Source organism: Rhineura floridana, chromosome 7, assembly GCF_030035675.1.
Source record: "Rhineura floridana isolate rRhiFlo1 chromosome 7, rRhiFlo1.hap2, whole genome shotgun sequence".
In the NCBI taxonomy this organism is placed as follows: Eukaryota; Metazoa; Chordata; class Lepidosauria; order Squamata; family Rhineuridae; genus Rhineura; species Rhineura floridana.
This window is the reverse complement of record NC_084486.1, coordinates 119,965,039-119,979,324: the sequence shown is the minus strand read 5'-3', so window position 1 is coordinate 119,979,324 and position 14,286 is coordinate 119,965,039. Positions and strand designations below refer to the sequence as shown.

Genomic DNA, 14,286 nt, shown 5'->3' with positions numbered 1-14,286 from the left:
ATATGGAAATTTAATATGATGGATATGCTACCTCCCATCTTCAACCACAAATCCAGACCCGCCATGGACCACCAAAGTGAAACTGTTGGACAAATGGAGGTCAATGGACCACAGTTTGGGAACCCCTGGTAAAGATAATATTGAGCTACATGGACCAATGATCTGACTCAGTATAAGGCAGCTTCCTATGTATAAGAGTGCTTTAAATATATGATGTAGATGTTTAACCTAAGACTTCGCCAGATAACAAAAGTATCTCCTTACTGTCTCCCAGTTCCTTGTTCTCATTTAATGGCTTTTTAAAACTCAGCACAGATACACCCAGCCTCACAAGTAAGCTTATCAAAGTTACTAGCCTGCCTACCCATGCAAACCCACATTAGTTATTTGTGGCCCAAAAGGAGAACGAGATGCTTTTCTTAAACTTCCCTATCTAGTCGCCTCAAACCAATTCTTATTCATAGGCAGCTGGATGACTTGATGTTTACAAGCCTGGTGGTGATGTTTTTCTACAGGCCAAGAAGGAAATTATGACTTCTCTTTACTGACATGTGCAAACATAACATCGGGACCTATCATAATATAATGAAACCGTGTGAGCCACTCTTCAAGCTAGCATTGTACAAACTTTCCCTACCAAAATATTTCCTGCCTCTATGCCTCCTGTAACCCCTTGACATTCAACCTTAGCCCTTAACATTTTTGCCCTTCAGGCCATCCCTTTATTACACAATTAAAGAATCTCAGTTCACATCACTACTGACAATGGCATCAGGTAAATAACATCAGATAAAAATACAAACTACTAATTAAATCTACTTCTAAAAGATACAATGCAGAGAAACACAAAAGTTTACATTGTCAGTGTGTGACAATAACACTTAACATAAGTGGATCTCTTCTTTACATGAGGTATCTTTAAGGAAAACCTAAAAAGTAATTTGTTGAATTAATGAGTTCAGATAATTATCTGTGCGCATACAGGATATTATTTTTTAGTTAGCTACCGGCTGCTCGACTGACGTTCCCAATAATGGAGTGGGTAGCGTCCGTCCTATTCTTGTTCAACTACTGGATATAAAAATTATGGGATGTAATAATTATGCATACATTAACTTGTCAAGTCAGAGCAGCTCAAGGCCAACACAATTTTTAAAAAGGAATAGATCCTTTCTTTCCTGTGTTCTTATGTTCCTATAATATTCTCTTCCTCACTGCCAATATTTATTTAATGAAGCTAACAATGGCTCTTTGGATTTCTTCCTTTGTGTAAAGTCAAAACCTTGTAATTTTTAATGGTATTTTTCTGCTTCCATGTATTGCTTGAGTGACTGTGATTTAATTGTTTAAAAATATAGTAAACTGTCACTTGATTTTTTTCTCTGTAAACAAATAAAAGACAAACCTTTGAAAAGTACCTAGTTTTAAACAATTTCTAATACAGAGTACTATTGCCAATGACAGTGTATTGGATATATCCATTGTTAGTCATATTCAGATCAATGGACTTAAGTATATTGATTAAAATAGTTCTATTCTGAGAATCACCCACTTTTCAGAGGTGAAAATCTGTGTGTTCAGATGCACACTCATGAAACTTCCTACATGTGCAATATTCATCAACCAAAAATTGCTCTGAAGATACATAATTCATCTGCGAAAGCTAATAGATTTAGGCTGCAACCCAATACACACTTACCTGGGAGTAAATCCCACTGAACTCAATGGAGCTTACTTCTGAGTAGGTATATACTAGATTGTACTCTTAGTCTTGTAAGCTGCCTGGATAACAGACTGCATGGAAGCCATTCGTAAGCTGCTCTGATCTTCATGAAGGAACAACAGCGTATAACATATAAATAAATATATTGGCTGGGATGCTAAATAGGCATCTGCTAACACAAAGGTGGGGAAGTTCAGGCCCTCCAGGCCTCTCTTTCTGACCCTCTAGATTTGCCCTAGGTATACTCCCCCTCCCCAGGCCACACCCTCATTGGCTCTGCTTCAATCTTCCTTGAGTGTTTTTTTTCCTGGCTGGAATGCATCTCTAAACTCTGATCATGTCTCTTTCTTGCCAGGACGGAGGATAAGGAGGGATGTGTGAGCGTGTGAAGAAACTAGCCTACTGTACAAAGGTAAGATTTACAGCTGTTGCTGTGCCCACTTTTGCTTCTGGCCCTGCCCACCACTAGCACATTAACCCTCCCCTGCCTCCTCCAGAAAGTTGGCCAGATGGGAATGTGGCCCACCCCTCCTCTGATGAAAGGGCTCCTTCTATTCATAAACAGGAAAGAGAATCCCATGGGCAGAAGGGAAAAGGGTTTTTTTGTCAACTTCCCCTTCTCCCTGTATACTCTGTTGCACCTCTCATGCTGTTCCAAAGGATGTTCCCCAACCCTCCAGAGCAGATTTTTTAGCTGGGAGCATTAGGGCTTGCAGGGGAAAGGGTGAATTAGTGAAAATTGCCTTCCCATTTGCTTCTGCTGCCAGGATTGTCTCATGAGCAGAAGCCAATGTTAGGATTGAACCTGCCAGTAGAAGTCTAGTTATGTTTGAAGCTGATGTTCAAGACTCAAGTCAATAACCTCTACATTGGATTTCTGCAGTGCACACAATGTGAGGCTGCCCTTGGGCCTGCTCCGGAAGCTCCAGCTAGTGCAGCATGCAGCAGCTAGACTGCTGATGGGGACAGACGGCCGACAGCATGTGACTCCTCTGTTAAAACATCTACACTGGCTGCCCATATGCAACTGGGCCAGGTTCAAGGCTCTTGTGTTGATATACAAAGCCCTGAACAACTTGGTCCAGGATACCTTAAGGACCAGTCCAATCACTGAGATCATCCGGAGGAGCTCTGTTAGTTATCTCCTGTGTTACAGAGGCCCAATTGGCCTCAGCCAGAAGTTGGGTACTTAGTGCTGCTGGCCTCATACTGCGGAACACTCTTCCTGCAGAGATTTGGCAGGCATCCTTGCTTTTGACTTTCAGACATCTCCTGAGTAGCCAGTCATTTAAATGATTGCTCTGCACTGCTGTTAATGGGCTTTTTATGCCTTTACATTACTGTACACCAGCCTAATATGTTATGAAAAGGGATATATCAATACTTTCATTAATAAATATCAAATAAAATATTTAATTTGTATCCCACCTTTCCTGGAAAGAAGCTTGGATGAGCAGAAGGTAGATCAGGATCTACTAGCAGATCTTGAAGCAATCTGCAGTAGATTGGCAAGGGTTTCTACTTCATAATGGGTGGTGTCCTCCCCCCTGAAATATGATTAACACCAACACTGATCAGTTTCCAGCACCAGCTTGAGTGCTTATTCCAGCAGGCGATTATGAGAGGTTAATGGCCAAATTTTGTTACCGTCATTGTTGTTATTGACATTGCTGTAGTTTTATCTGCTCCTTTTTATCAGCTTGATTATTGTAGTTGAGATTTTTTTTAAATTTCAATTTGTATTGTATCGAAACCCACTGTGGTATTGCCCTCCAATGAAGGATGGATTAAAAATAATAAAAGTAAATGCTTCCTGCCCATCCCTCTAAATTCGATTGCTGAAAAAGAACGCCTGTGGGAAGCTAGGAATGGATTTTTGCTTGAAAGAATTTGTGAGCTTGATTACCGATCACAAATTCTTGGGCTGAGCATGTGCTTGGCATCCCCGTTCTTTAATTCTTAGCATGCATTCACCCAGCTAAGCCACTATTTTGCACCCATCTCTGGTTGGGGAATATCAGCAAAAGACAAGGAAGATCTTGCAAGCCCGAAGTCTGCCCAACCCAAAGACCCCAGAGCAACATTTCTGCTTCACAAAGCCCTGTAAGTTAGGATAGGAGATGTTACTTTTCCCATGGCCAGCGCTCATCCATATTCAAGTTCAACATTCTAGCCACTGCGCCATAGTGGTTCTTGCATAGATCCTGGTAAACATGTAGCAAAACTCTTCTGCAGTGGCTAGAATAGCAACACATTTCAAAACTTCAGTATCAACACATTTACCAGATATAAGCTATATGTTCAGTAAGGCTGTGGCTTCTGCCAATTGATACAGACAAAACAATGAAGCCATCCCAGTTTTCAAATTTGCTACTGGTGCCTATCAACATTCTTGTACATTGGAAGGATCAACTCAATCATATGATCAGGTGCATTCTGAAAATATGTCGGAATGGGCTTTGCCATGGCCATTAGTAAACAGCCAATATACAGACACGATTTTGGCCATATTCACAACATACATTTATTCCACTTTAAAAGGTCATGGCTTCCCCCAAAGAATCCTGGGAAGTGCAGTTTCTTAAGGGTGGTGAGAGTTGTTGGGAGACACCTATTCCCCTCACAGAGCTACGTACCAGAGTTCTCTGAAGAGAGACTTACTCTTAAATAGATCACTCTGAAAATTGTGTCTCTGTGAAGGGAATAGAGGTACCCTTTAAAACTACCCTTCCCAGAATTCTCTGGGGGAAGCCAGCCATGACTGTTTAAAGTGAAATAATAGTGGAATAAATGTACGGTGTGAATGTGGCCTTTGTTAGCTATGGTTTCTCAACATTAACAGATTACAAGAGACAGTTGCCAAAGACAGGAAAAGAAAGACACTCAAGAAGTAGTGAGTAGGCAGGTAATATAGCAGAAACCTCACTCCAAAGAAATGTGCATTATGCCGTCCAAACTGGAGAAAGGGAGTTTGCATATTGCACCGATATCCTTAACTAGCCAAGGAAAAAAACCAAAACATGTCAGTGTCATTTGAGCAGTGCAGGAGAGGCTGCAAATTAGATGGATGCAAAGCTTTGCCCTTTCCTAATAGATTCCAACGAAGTCCCAAATCTTTTCATTATTTGTTCCATTAGCCTCTATTTCTTCTGTTCGATGCCCTCTTTCCAATCTTCTCCAAACAGACTTAATACACCTCGTAGCTCTTCAATAATGCTTAGTATTAATTGATTTGTGGTTTCTTTTCTTTTTTCATCTAAAGCACTCCTTCTGACACACACCTCATTCCTTCAACAGTGAATAAGGAATATCTTCTTCGGAAAAATGTTCTTCACTTTGGTTCAGAGGGCAGAAGGGGTGCAGACAACACCTCTTTGCTAATGCTCACATTTTAAAAAAATCAACCTGCTCTTGCATTAAGATCTGCAGAAGGGGCTCTCCTGGTGGTCCCTGCATTAAATGAAGAGCCTGTGGAAGAGACTTTTCAACCCAGCCTTCCATTCTTTTAGACGCCAGGTAAAAGCCCATCTTGTTTGTTTGGCTTTTAGGGGCTTATGAGTTAAGTCATTTTTATTGTGTTGACTGTGCAACATATGGGAATTATTTTAATGTTTCTGTTATTTATTTATTTATTTATTTATTTTATCCCATTTTAAAAATTGATATTCTGCTTTTTACTGTCTAGGTCTCAAAGCAGCTCACAGCCATAAAAAATTTCCAATATACAAAATTTAAAATAAATTAAATCTCAGAAATTTGAAATCTCAAAAAAAATTAAACAAGAAAAAACATTGTTTTTATATTACCCTCTTTTTTGCAAACCACCCTGTGAACATTGTGGGTGAATGGCAGAATAATAATCTCTTAATAGATAAATAAAAACAGTTCATCAGCACTGCTGTGTTTTCCATTTTTAAGAAGTTCGTATTCATGTTTCCTCTCTTCCACCAATGAGAACTGAACATGTGAACACACCTAATTTTTTCAGCTGGCCTAAGGATGGATTGGGGCTATTATTCCCATGGCATAACCTTAGGAGAGATCCAGGTATTAGAACATACTGGCCTTCAAGAGACTTGCTGTTAAGGGATCACAATTGGAGCATTCAGCTTTAGAGTACTGAACACTTGAAGACATTATAGGCAGCCAAAGGAATTTTGTTTCCAAGTGCTGGATTCAATAGAAGAGTCAGAGGTGGGTCCCAAGCAAATGCAAAAGTATGTTCCTCAAACAAACATATCTTCCAAAGTGACATTTATCCACTGGCAAGGATGAAAATTGTTTGGTACTTCACCCAACAGATAGAAATCTGAAATCTGACACACACATACTCCATAAGAAGAGCCTGCTGGATCAGGCCAGTGGCCCATTCAGCATACTGTTCACACAGTAGCCAACCAGAAGCCTGTGGAAACCTGCAAGCAGGACCTGAGCACAAGAGTATTCTCCCCTCCTGCGGTTTCCAGTAACTGGTATTCAGAAGCATATAGCTTCCAACTGTGGTGGCAGAGCATAGCCATCATGGCCAGTAGCCTTTGAAACCTTATCCTCCATGAAATTGTCTAAACTACTTTTAAAGTTGGTGGCCATTATTGCCTCCCTCTGGGAGGAAGTTTCACAGCTTAACAATGGATATCTTTGTTAATAAAGACATGTGAAAACAGGGATCCCTCCCCAATTTTCCTGGGATATCAGGACAGTATTGCCCCTTTCATGCATTACTTTCTTGAATGGATCTATTCCAGTCCAACTCTCCTGTGATTTCCCTGGATGCCTTCAGCTGGGGAAGCCTATGTGTATCAATCCCATGCGTTGTGGGATCCTATGAAACTGAGATTCCAGAACACATGGAGTTGTATTTAACGAAATCTTTCTCAGAGTAGACCCATTGAAACTATGAACCTAAGTTAGTCGTGTATATTAACTTCAGTAAGTCTACTCTGAGTAGGATTAGCAGTGAATATCCCCCTCCATGGAAAGGTATACACATTACCTACTACAGACATCCATCCTCAATGCATGAAAGTCAAAGATGGGTCAGTTGTACAGTCCCACAACCCCTTTCAACGTGTGTACCAAGTTCATGCAAGCAACACATGAACAGGGCAATTAATTCTGCTTAGTAGTAGGACTCTTGCGCAGCTGGGATGGAATTTAGGATTACACGAGTTCTAAACTAGCTTTGGATAAGAAGGAAGAGGGAGCCAAGGAATACAACAAATCTTTCTGAATGCAACCTGTGTTGAACACTGCAATATAAGAACTCCAATAAAAATCAATATCAATAACGAATGAGGAACAAATACCCTAAATATCAATAACGAATGAGGAACAATAGGACTTCTCTGAAGATTACTATGGTTGGTTATACTCTTCAGTAGTTAACACAACATGAAGCTGTACTCATATTTAAGCAACTATTAAGTGTCATATTATTATATTCATTAATATCACTGAAATCACAAAAGCCCTTCCACGAGGGGATCCTGTTGCTCTCTAGAAGCTGCTGGACTATAGCTGCCACTATCCCTGACCATTGGCCGTGCTCATTGAGGGTGATGGGAGTTGGAGTCCAACAAAATCTGGAGTGACACAGCTTCCCTACACCTTTCTCTAAGCAAATGTGCTGATGACTAAGGAGTGAGAGTTACAGGAGATACAAATGAATTTTAAAAATTGTGTACCATTTTTGCTAGTATAAAGTGTTTGCATGCAGACTAGGCTCAGGAATGTACTATACTCCCATCAAAACTATTTTAACGTCTACTCAGCACAGGATTAGAGGGGCATTTAGGACACATTATTTTTAATATTTCATTTATCTTTTAGAAAAATGACAGGGGTACAGTCCAAATGTTGATATTACTTTGTCAGATCTATATTTGTCATGTGACTTATTACTTTGTTATTCTCAGTTAACTAAACAAGCAAAACAACAGACTAACTTCTGGCACATAAAGTCTGAAACTCTAGAAACAAAGTGTCTTAACAGGCAGTACAGAAAATGTGTTGCAGGCAGATAAATGAGCACGCTTATTTTTGGGGGAAAATGTAGCACAGTCTACACATATTTTATTTTAATTAGAACCTAACTCTAAATTAGTGAATGGTTATACTCTAAAAACTGAAGTGACTTCTTTTTGTTACAGGCAATTTACATGCTGTCAGTCAAAATATTTAAAAATACCAGAAAGATCAAAGAAGTGAAAATATTAAAACTTTTGCCCAAATAAATAGATTGTGATGTCAACAGCATAGACAGAAGTCTTCAGAGACTGCAACATAATCCACAAATCAAGTATGGATGCAGGGCTGTGGAGTCGGAGTCGTGGAGTCAGGAGCAATTTTGGGTGGAGTCGGAGTCGGGAGCAATTTTGGGAGGAGTTGGAGTCGGTTGAAATGTACCGACTCCAACTTCCGAATAAATTTTGATTGTCAAGAAGCAATTTTGGGTGGAGTCGGAGTCGGACAGTAGAAAAACAGAGGAGTCGGACTCGGAGCTGAAGGTTTGGTGTACCGACTCCACAGCCCTGCATGGATGTAAGGTGTTTTGGGGACAATTTGAATATTACAGAAGGGGCCGGCTTAATATGGAGGACTGCTATATGATACAGCTGCAGATTCCAACAATCATGGTAGATAAGGGATGGAGAAAGTTTTCTGGCTGGTGGCCCAGATCTTAATCTTCCCAACACTTGGCAGGCCGAATTTGACAGATAGGTGGAGCCGCTCATCTGTCAATCACCTGACATCATGGTGGCATTAGGTGATGCTGCACTCTGAAGCTCCAGTTGTTGGAGCTTCAAAGCACAGATGTTTGAAAGCTCTGTGCAAGTAGTCATTTTCAGAGGTTCAAAGAGCAGCACTGGGAGGGAAGGAGAGATGGAGCAACACTTTCCATTGAATGGAAACTGCTTCCTCCTCTTTGAGCAAGACTTGCTCCTAGAGATGTAAAATTTCCAAAAATTTTAAAGGCATGGAAAAAATGTTCCTCTTTGTCCAGAAAAAAATGAAATTTTCAGAAAAATTGAAAAAATGCAATATTAGCACTTTTTACAGATTGAACGTCACTTTGTTACTTCAGGAACATAAAATGTAATTATGTATAAGTTGGTTTGGCATAAAATGATCACATTTGGTATATTAAAAGTACATTTTATTCAAACAATTATTATAAATCGAATTTACTTTTTTAAATTTTTACTTTTTTTGTAACAAATGGATCTACAAGATCCTGCATTGTAAGGAACACCTGAACTGTAAGGAACCTCTTTCATTTTGCCAGTTTATGGGGAGCAGACAAAAAAACATTTTTTAAAAATCAGAAGAAACCATCAACATTAATAACAAAAAAAAAAATTTATGTCTCTGCTACTCCTCCAGTGTCAAGCAGACATTTCATTCATTCATTCATTCAGACATAAAGCATCCATTCCCATAAAAAGAACTGAGAAAAGGGGGGGGCAAGTTTCAATGAAACATTTTATTCATCATGCTAAAACATTCCATTTTTTCCCCATTTTTCCAATTTTTCAGAAAAAAAACAAAAATGGCTTCAAAAAAAGGGTTTTTTCCCCCAAATCTTTGTGTTTTTTTCTGGGCTTTCACATCTCTACCTGCTCCCACCACCTATCAGCTGATGGGCAGGTGGAACATGTCCTGGCCCAGGAAAGGAGCAATCAGAAGCTCCTGATTGATGCATTTGAAGCCCCAGCTTTACCCACTCCACACATAATGTCATTTATGATGTCATGTGTAGGGCAGGTGGGTGTGGCTCCCAAAAATAGCTTCACAGTTCAAATGGGGAGACCTGGTGGGCCACGTTTGGGATTCAGGCTGGAGGTTTTCTACCCCTGTGGTAGATGATGAACATGCCACTATGATTGCCATTTGGAAAGTGCAAATGTACCCATTATCAGACTGCATTGAGACCACAATGAGTTGAGCCCCCTTGCAAGCTGTAAACTGGTCCTTATTTGGCAGCATTTTTAAAAACATAAAAGGTCTTGCATTTATTTCTAGCATAACAAAATCGGTCCTGAATGAGTAATGCATGTTACAACAGTGTGTGTCTAAATTTGGTGAATATTGAATTTATATGCATATAACTAAGAATAATCTCAGATGAATTCTATGAATGCCTGAAGAGATAACAATTTTCTCACTTTTTGGACATATGTAAGTAATGCTAACAAAGTGCCAGCATCCACCAGTGTACCTCTGAATTGTCAGACTTTCACAAAATTTGTTTGGGATTGTCTGCATTCATGTGTGAACATCAACATTTGTTCATTTTTGAGCATTCACTGTGACATTCACACAGATGTGCACAAGCAATAAGCAATTTATATGCTGATGTACTATTTTTAAAAAATGAGGAACATAATGGAAATTGTGTGCTATTCCCCCCTGATAAGTAATGGCCTCATTCAGATGTAATAAACATGAGCCTTAATGAACCTTGGGTATGTGAAGTATCCCACCTCCTTCTCTCCCAGCACAGCTATTGGGTGGCATTTGAAAGCTTTCACTTTCATTTTAGATTAACCACAGCTTGCTGTGTTTTCCAAACCCACACAAAATGTTGTTAATCTTTAACTACAGTTTATTGAAACAAGAGAAGTCAAACCATAATTCACAAAGGTAGCTTGTTTCAGTTAACTGTATTAATATTAACCACAGTTTAGGGTTCAGATGACACATTAAACTGTGGTTAATTTAAAATGGAAGCAGAAACTTCTGATCTCCTCCCATCAGTTGCACCAGAATAGAATGGAGTGCGCATGAACACAAGTCCAAGATTCTGTCTTATGAATGTTCAATCACAATACCCAAACACAACCAAAAAGTGAACAGAGTTGTGCCACATTTATCTGAACACCATATTTTAGAAAGAGCATGGGCCTTTGATTGGACGACTGGGGTTATACAACATTCAAATAAATACAGTGCACAATAAGAACATAAGTACATAACCAATGCCTGCTGAACCAGGCTAATGGCCCATTTAGTCCAGCATCCTGTTCTCACAGTGGCCACCCAGATGGGAAGCCTACAAGCAGAGTTTCCCATATTTTTTGCTTTATCCCTGTGAGGAGAAGGAAAGGTCATGTACCCAGATCTCATGTCAGACTGATACATTCTCAGCACATAATGGCTGAACATTGGACTCTTTTTTCATTTTACTGTTTTATGCCAGAACAGCATGTGTTCCCAAATGTATTTGCATGGGTTCTCCTCTTCCACATGCAGCTTCCAATGATATAAAGGAAAAATATAGTTCCAAGTTGTTGATGGAACAAAGTCCCAATGTCCTTAACTGCAGCAAAAGAGCAGACAAATTCCACATCATTGAGGCTCTCACAAGGAAACTGCCAAAGTCTGCCAAATTATTTAGTCTTTAAGAAAATACGGTTTCTAACCTAGCAGGTAAAGGTGAGAATATGAAAGCCAGCTCCTGCATTTCAGCCACAGGGCAGAAATAAGAAGAGGAAATGAGGAATCTTTCCGAATAGACTACACCAGCTAAATGGTAACAATTAAGTGCAAAGAATACGACACAGTTTTAAGGGACATCTAACACCACAAAACCCAAAACATAATTCACAGAGCAAAGCTTGACTCCTATGTAGTGAACTCTTTATGATCTTTGGAAAATGTAGTTTTTAATTTACTGTAAATGCCATAACATTTTGATGTTAAGTAACACACAAGAAAAGGAATATACAAATTAAACTCTGGAGAAAAAAAATGTTTAGGGTAGCAACTGTTTTTAGGCTAAAGTATATTATTATTGTTTTCTTTTTCCTTCTTTCCAGGAGAATGATAGCGGTAGAGAACTAGAAAAGCACACCTAACTAGCAATAATAAGCCATTCTGGTTATCAGGAGATGTCAAGGCCTGTCCACCTAATCACAGGTGTGTGTATTGCAACATTTTGTTACATTTTCCTATTACCTTTCTTTTAAATTTCACGACTAAAATTTACATCTAAGCATATAAAAACAGAAATCCAGTGGTATATTTACACTGACAGCCAAGGTAATGGCTGTTAATGCCATATCCCAAGAAGAAAGCAATGTAGCATGCTTTCTAAGTCTCATTTTAGCCACAGTCTGTTCCTTCCAATAACCTATCCCTTCTGGGAATCTCAAATTTCAATCCATATGAACTAAGTTTCAATCCATAAATCAAGTCTACTCCCAGAAACCCAAAATAGTAGCAACCATCATGGTGTTGTTAGTTAATGCTGGTTCGCGAACTATCCACATACTGAAAAGCAAAACACAGATCCTAGTAATTTTAATAGTCCTGCAATATTTGCACATAGGAAGCTTTTTTTCACTCCCAGTTCAGTCCTACGGGCCATAAATAGATGTAAATGAGCAATTTGAGTTTTTCAGGCCAGTGTATTGGCTATGTGATGTTTCTCACATACATGACTGCAACATTAAGCAGTCCACAGATATCAACATCATAATTGCCCAAAGCCAATTTACAATCTTCCAAAGGCATTCATAGGCATTAAGACTGCAGTCTTATGCTCATTTATCTGTAAGTTAAGTCTCAAAGAACTCAATGGAACTTACTTCTAAATAGATATGCACAGGATTGCATACATTTGATGTGCTCTCTTTGGATTAGATACAGCTATAATATTTGATATAATAGCAAAAATGTAAAATGAAATGTGTTTTATATATATATTTCTTTTTATCTTAATATCTCATATCATAATAGCTGAGCATTAATAATAATAGGATTTCACTAAGTCAAGTTCTCTTTTTATGCAGAGTAGTAGGAGTAAAAAATAGTAACAGATTTGTACTAAGTCAAGCACCTTCTTTTATATATGAAAACGAGGCTGAGAGATTTCCCCTTCATTTGTGACATGTCAGATGTTTGTATGTATGTAGGTATTCAATAATTTATTAAATTTATATCCTTTGGATATAAATATAATTATTACAAATATAATAAATATAATTGTATAATTATAAAATTATATAATTATAATTGTATAATTACTATATAATTATATAATAAATGTAATTGGTAGCAGAAGATGGAGAAGTTCCATACTCTCTGCGAAAACAACACCAGGAGCAGACTGCGGTACAGATCATGAACTGGTAATATAAAAAAATCAGAGTAAAGTTAAAGAAGAACAACAAAGCAATCATGATGCCAAAATACAATTTAAATAACATCCCAGAAGAATATAAAGATCAAATAAGGAACAGATTTGAGGCTTTAACTTAGCTGATAGAGAGCCAGAAGACCTATGAATTGAAGTCAGACACATTATCAGGGAAGAATGCAAAAAGACAATACCTCTTGTTAAAAAGAGAGGAAGACCTCAATGGATGACTAAAGAAACGCTTAAAATGGTTAAAGAGAGAAGGAAAGCAAAAGCAAAAAGAGACAGAAACACGGTCAGAACCCTAAATGCAACACTACAGCAACTAGTACATAGGTACAAAGAGAACTATTACAATAGTTACTGTATAGAAATAGAAGAGAACAACAAACAAGGTAGAACAGCCCTATTCCAAAAGATTAGAAAAATTAAAGGGAAATTTAAACCAAGAGGAGGGATGTTGAATAATCAACAGGGGAACACACTGACTGACAGAGATGAAATAAAAGGAAGATGGAAGCAACACATTGAAGAACTCTATAAAAGAGATGCAAGGATGACAGATTCATTCATGGAAGAACCATATGATGAAGAACCAGAAATTGTAGAATGTGAGGTGAAAGCTGCTCTTAAACTACTTGGAAGAAACAATTCACCAGGAATAGATGGCATACCAGTAGAGTTGCTACAAGTTACTGAGACTGAGTCTGTCCAAATTTTGATAAACATTTGTCAACAAATATGGAAAATAAAACAATGGCACACAGACTGGAAGCGTTCAATATACATCCCAATTCCAAAGAAAGGGGATCGCAAGGAATGCAGTAATTATTGAACTATTGCCTTAATATCCCATGCAAGTAAAGTAATGCTCAAGATTCTACAACAAAGGCTCTTACCATATATGGAGCGAGAAATGCCAAATGTCCAAGCTGGATGTAGAAAGGGAAGAGGGTATCAGAGATCATATCGCAAACATACGTTGGATAATGGATGAAGGAATTTCAGAAGAAAATCACCCTGTGCTTTATAGATTACAGCCAAGCCTTTGATTTTGTACTGTATCATGAAAAATTATGGAATGCTTTAAAAGAAATGGGGATGCCACAGCATCTGATTGCCGTGATGCACAACCTAGACTCTGGACAAGAGGTACTGTAAGGACAGAATATAGAGAAACCGATTGGTTCCCCATCAGAAAGGGTGTGAGACAGGGGTGTATTTTATCACCCTATTTGTTTAATCTATACGCAGAACTTATCATACGGAAAGAGAGATTGGACCAATATGAAGGAGGTGTGAAAATTGGAGAGAGAAATATCAATTATTTAAGATATGCAGATGATACCATACTACTAGCAGAAACCAGTAATGATTTCAAACGAATGCTGATGAAAGTTAAAGAGGAAAGCACAACAGCAGC

The 14,286-nt window shown here is 38.5% G+C and overlaps 1 protein-coding gene across 11 annotated transcripts in view; it reads right to left on the bottom strand.

Annotated features, from left to right (window-relative positions):
• The window catches only part of MBNL1 (muscleblind like splicing regulator 1), a 268,804-nt gene that overhangs the window by 247,162 nt on the left and 7,356 nt on the right, over positions 1-14,286 (bottom strand). The window contains exon 2 of one of the 11 annotated variants that reach the window (XM_061637078.1): positions 3,152-3,270. The exons of 9 other annotated variants lie outside the window; for them this stretch is intronic. The gene's annotated coding sequence lies outside the window, so the exon portion shown is untranslated. Of the gene's footprint in view, positions 1-3,151; positions 3,271-14,286 lie in introns of those variants that run through there. One more of the 11 variants, XM_061637086.1, reaches the window with a different exon arrangement.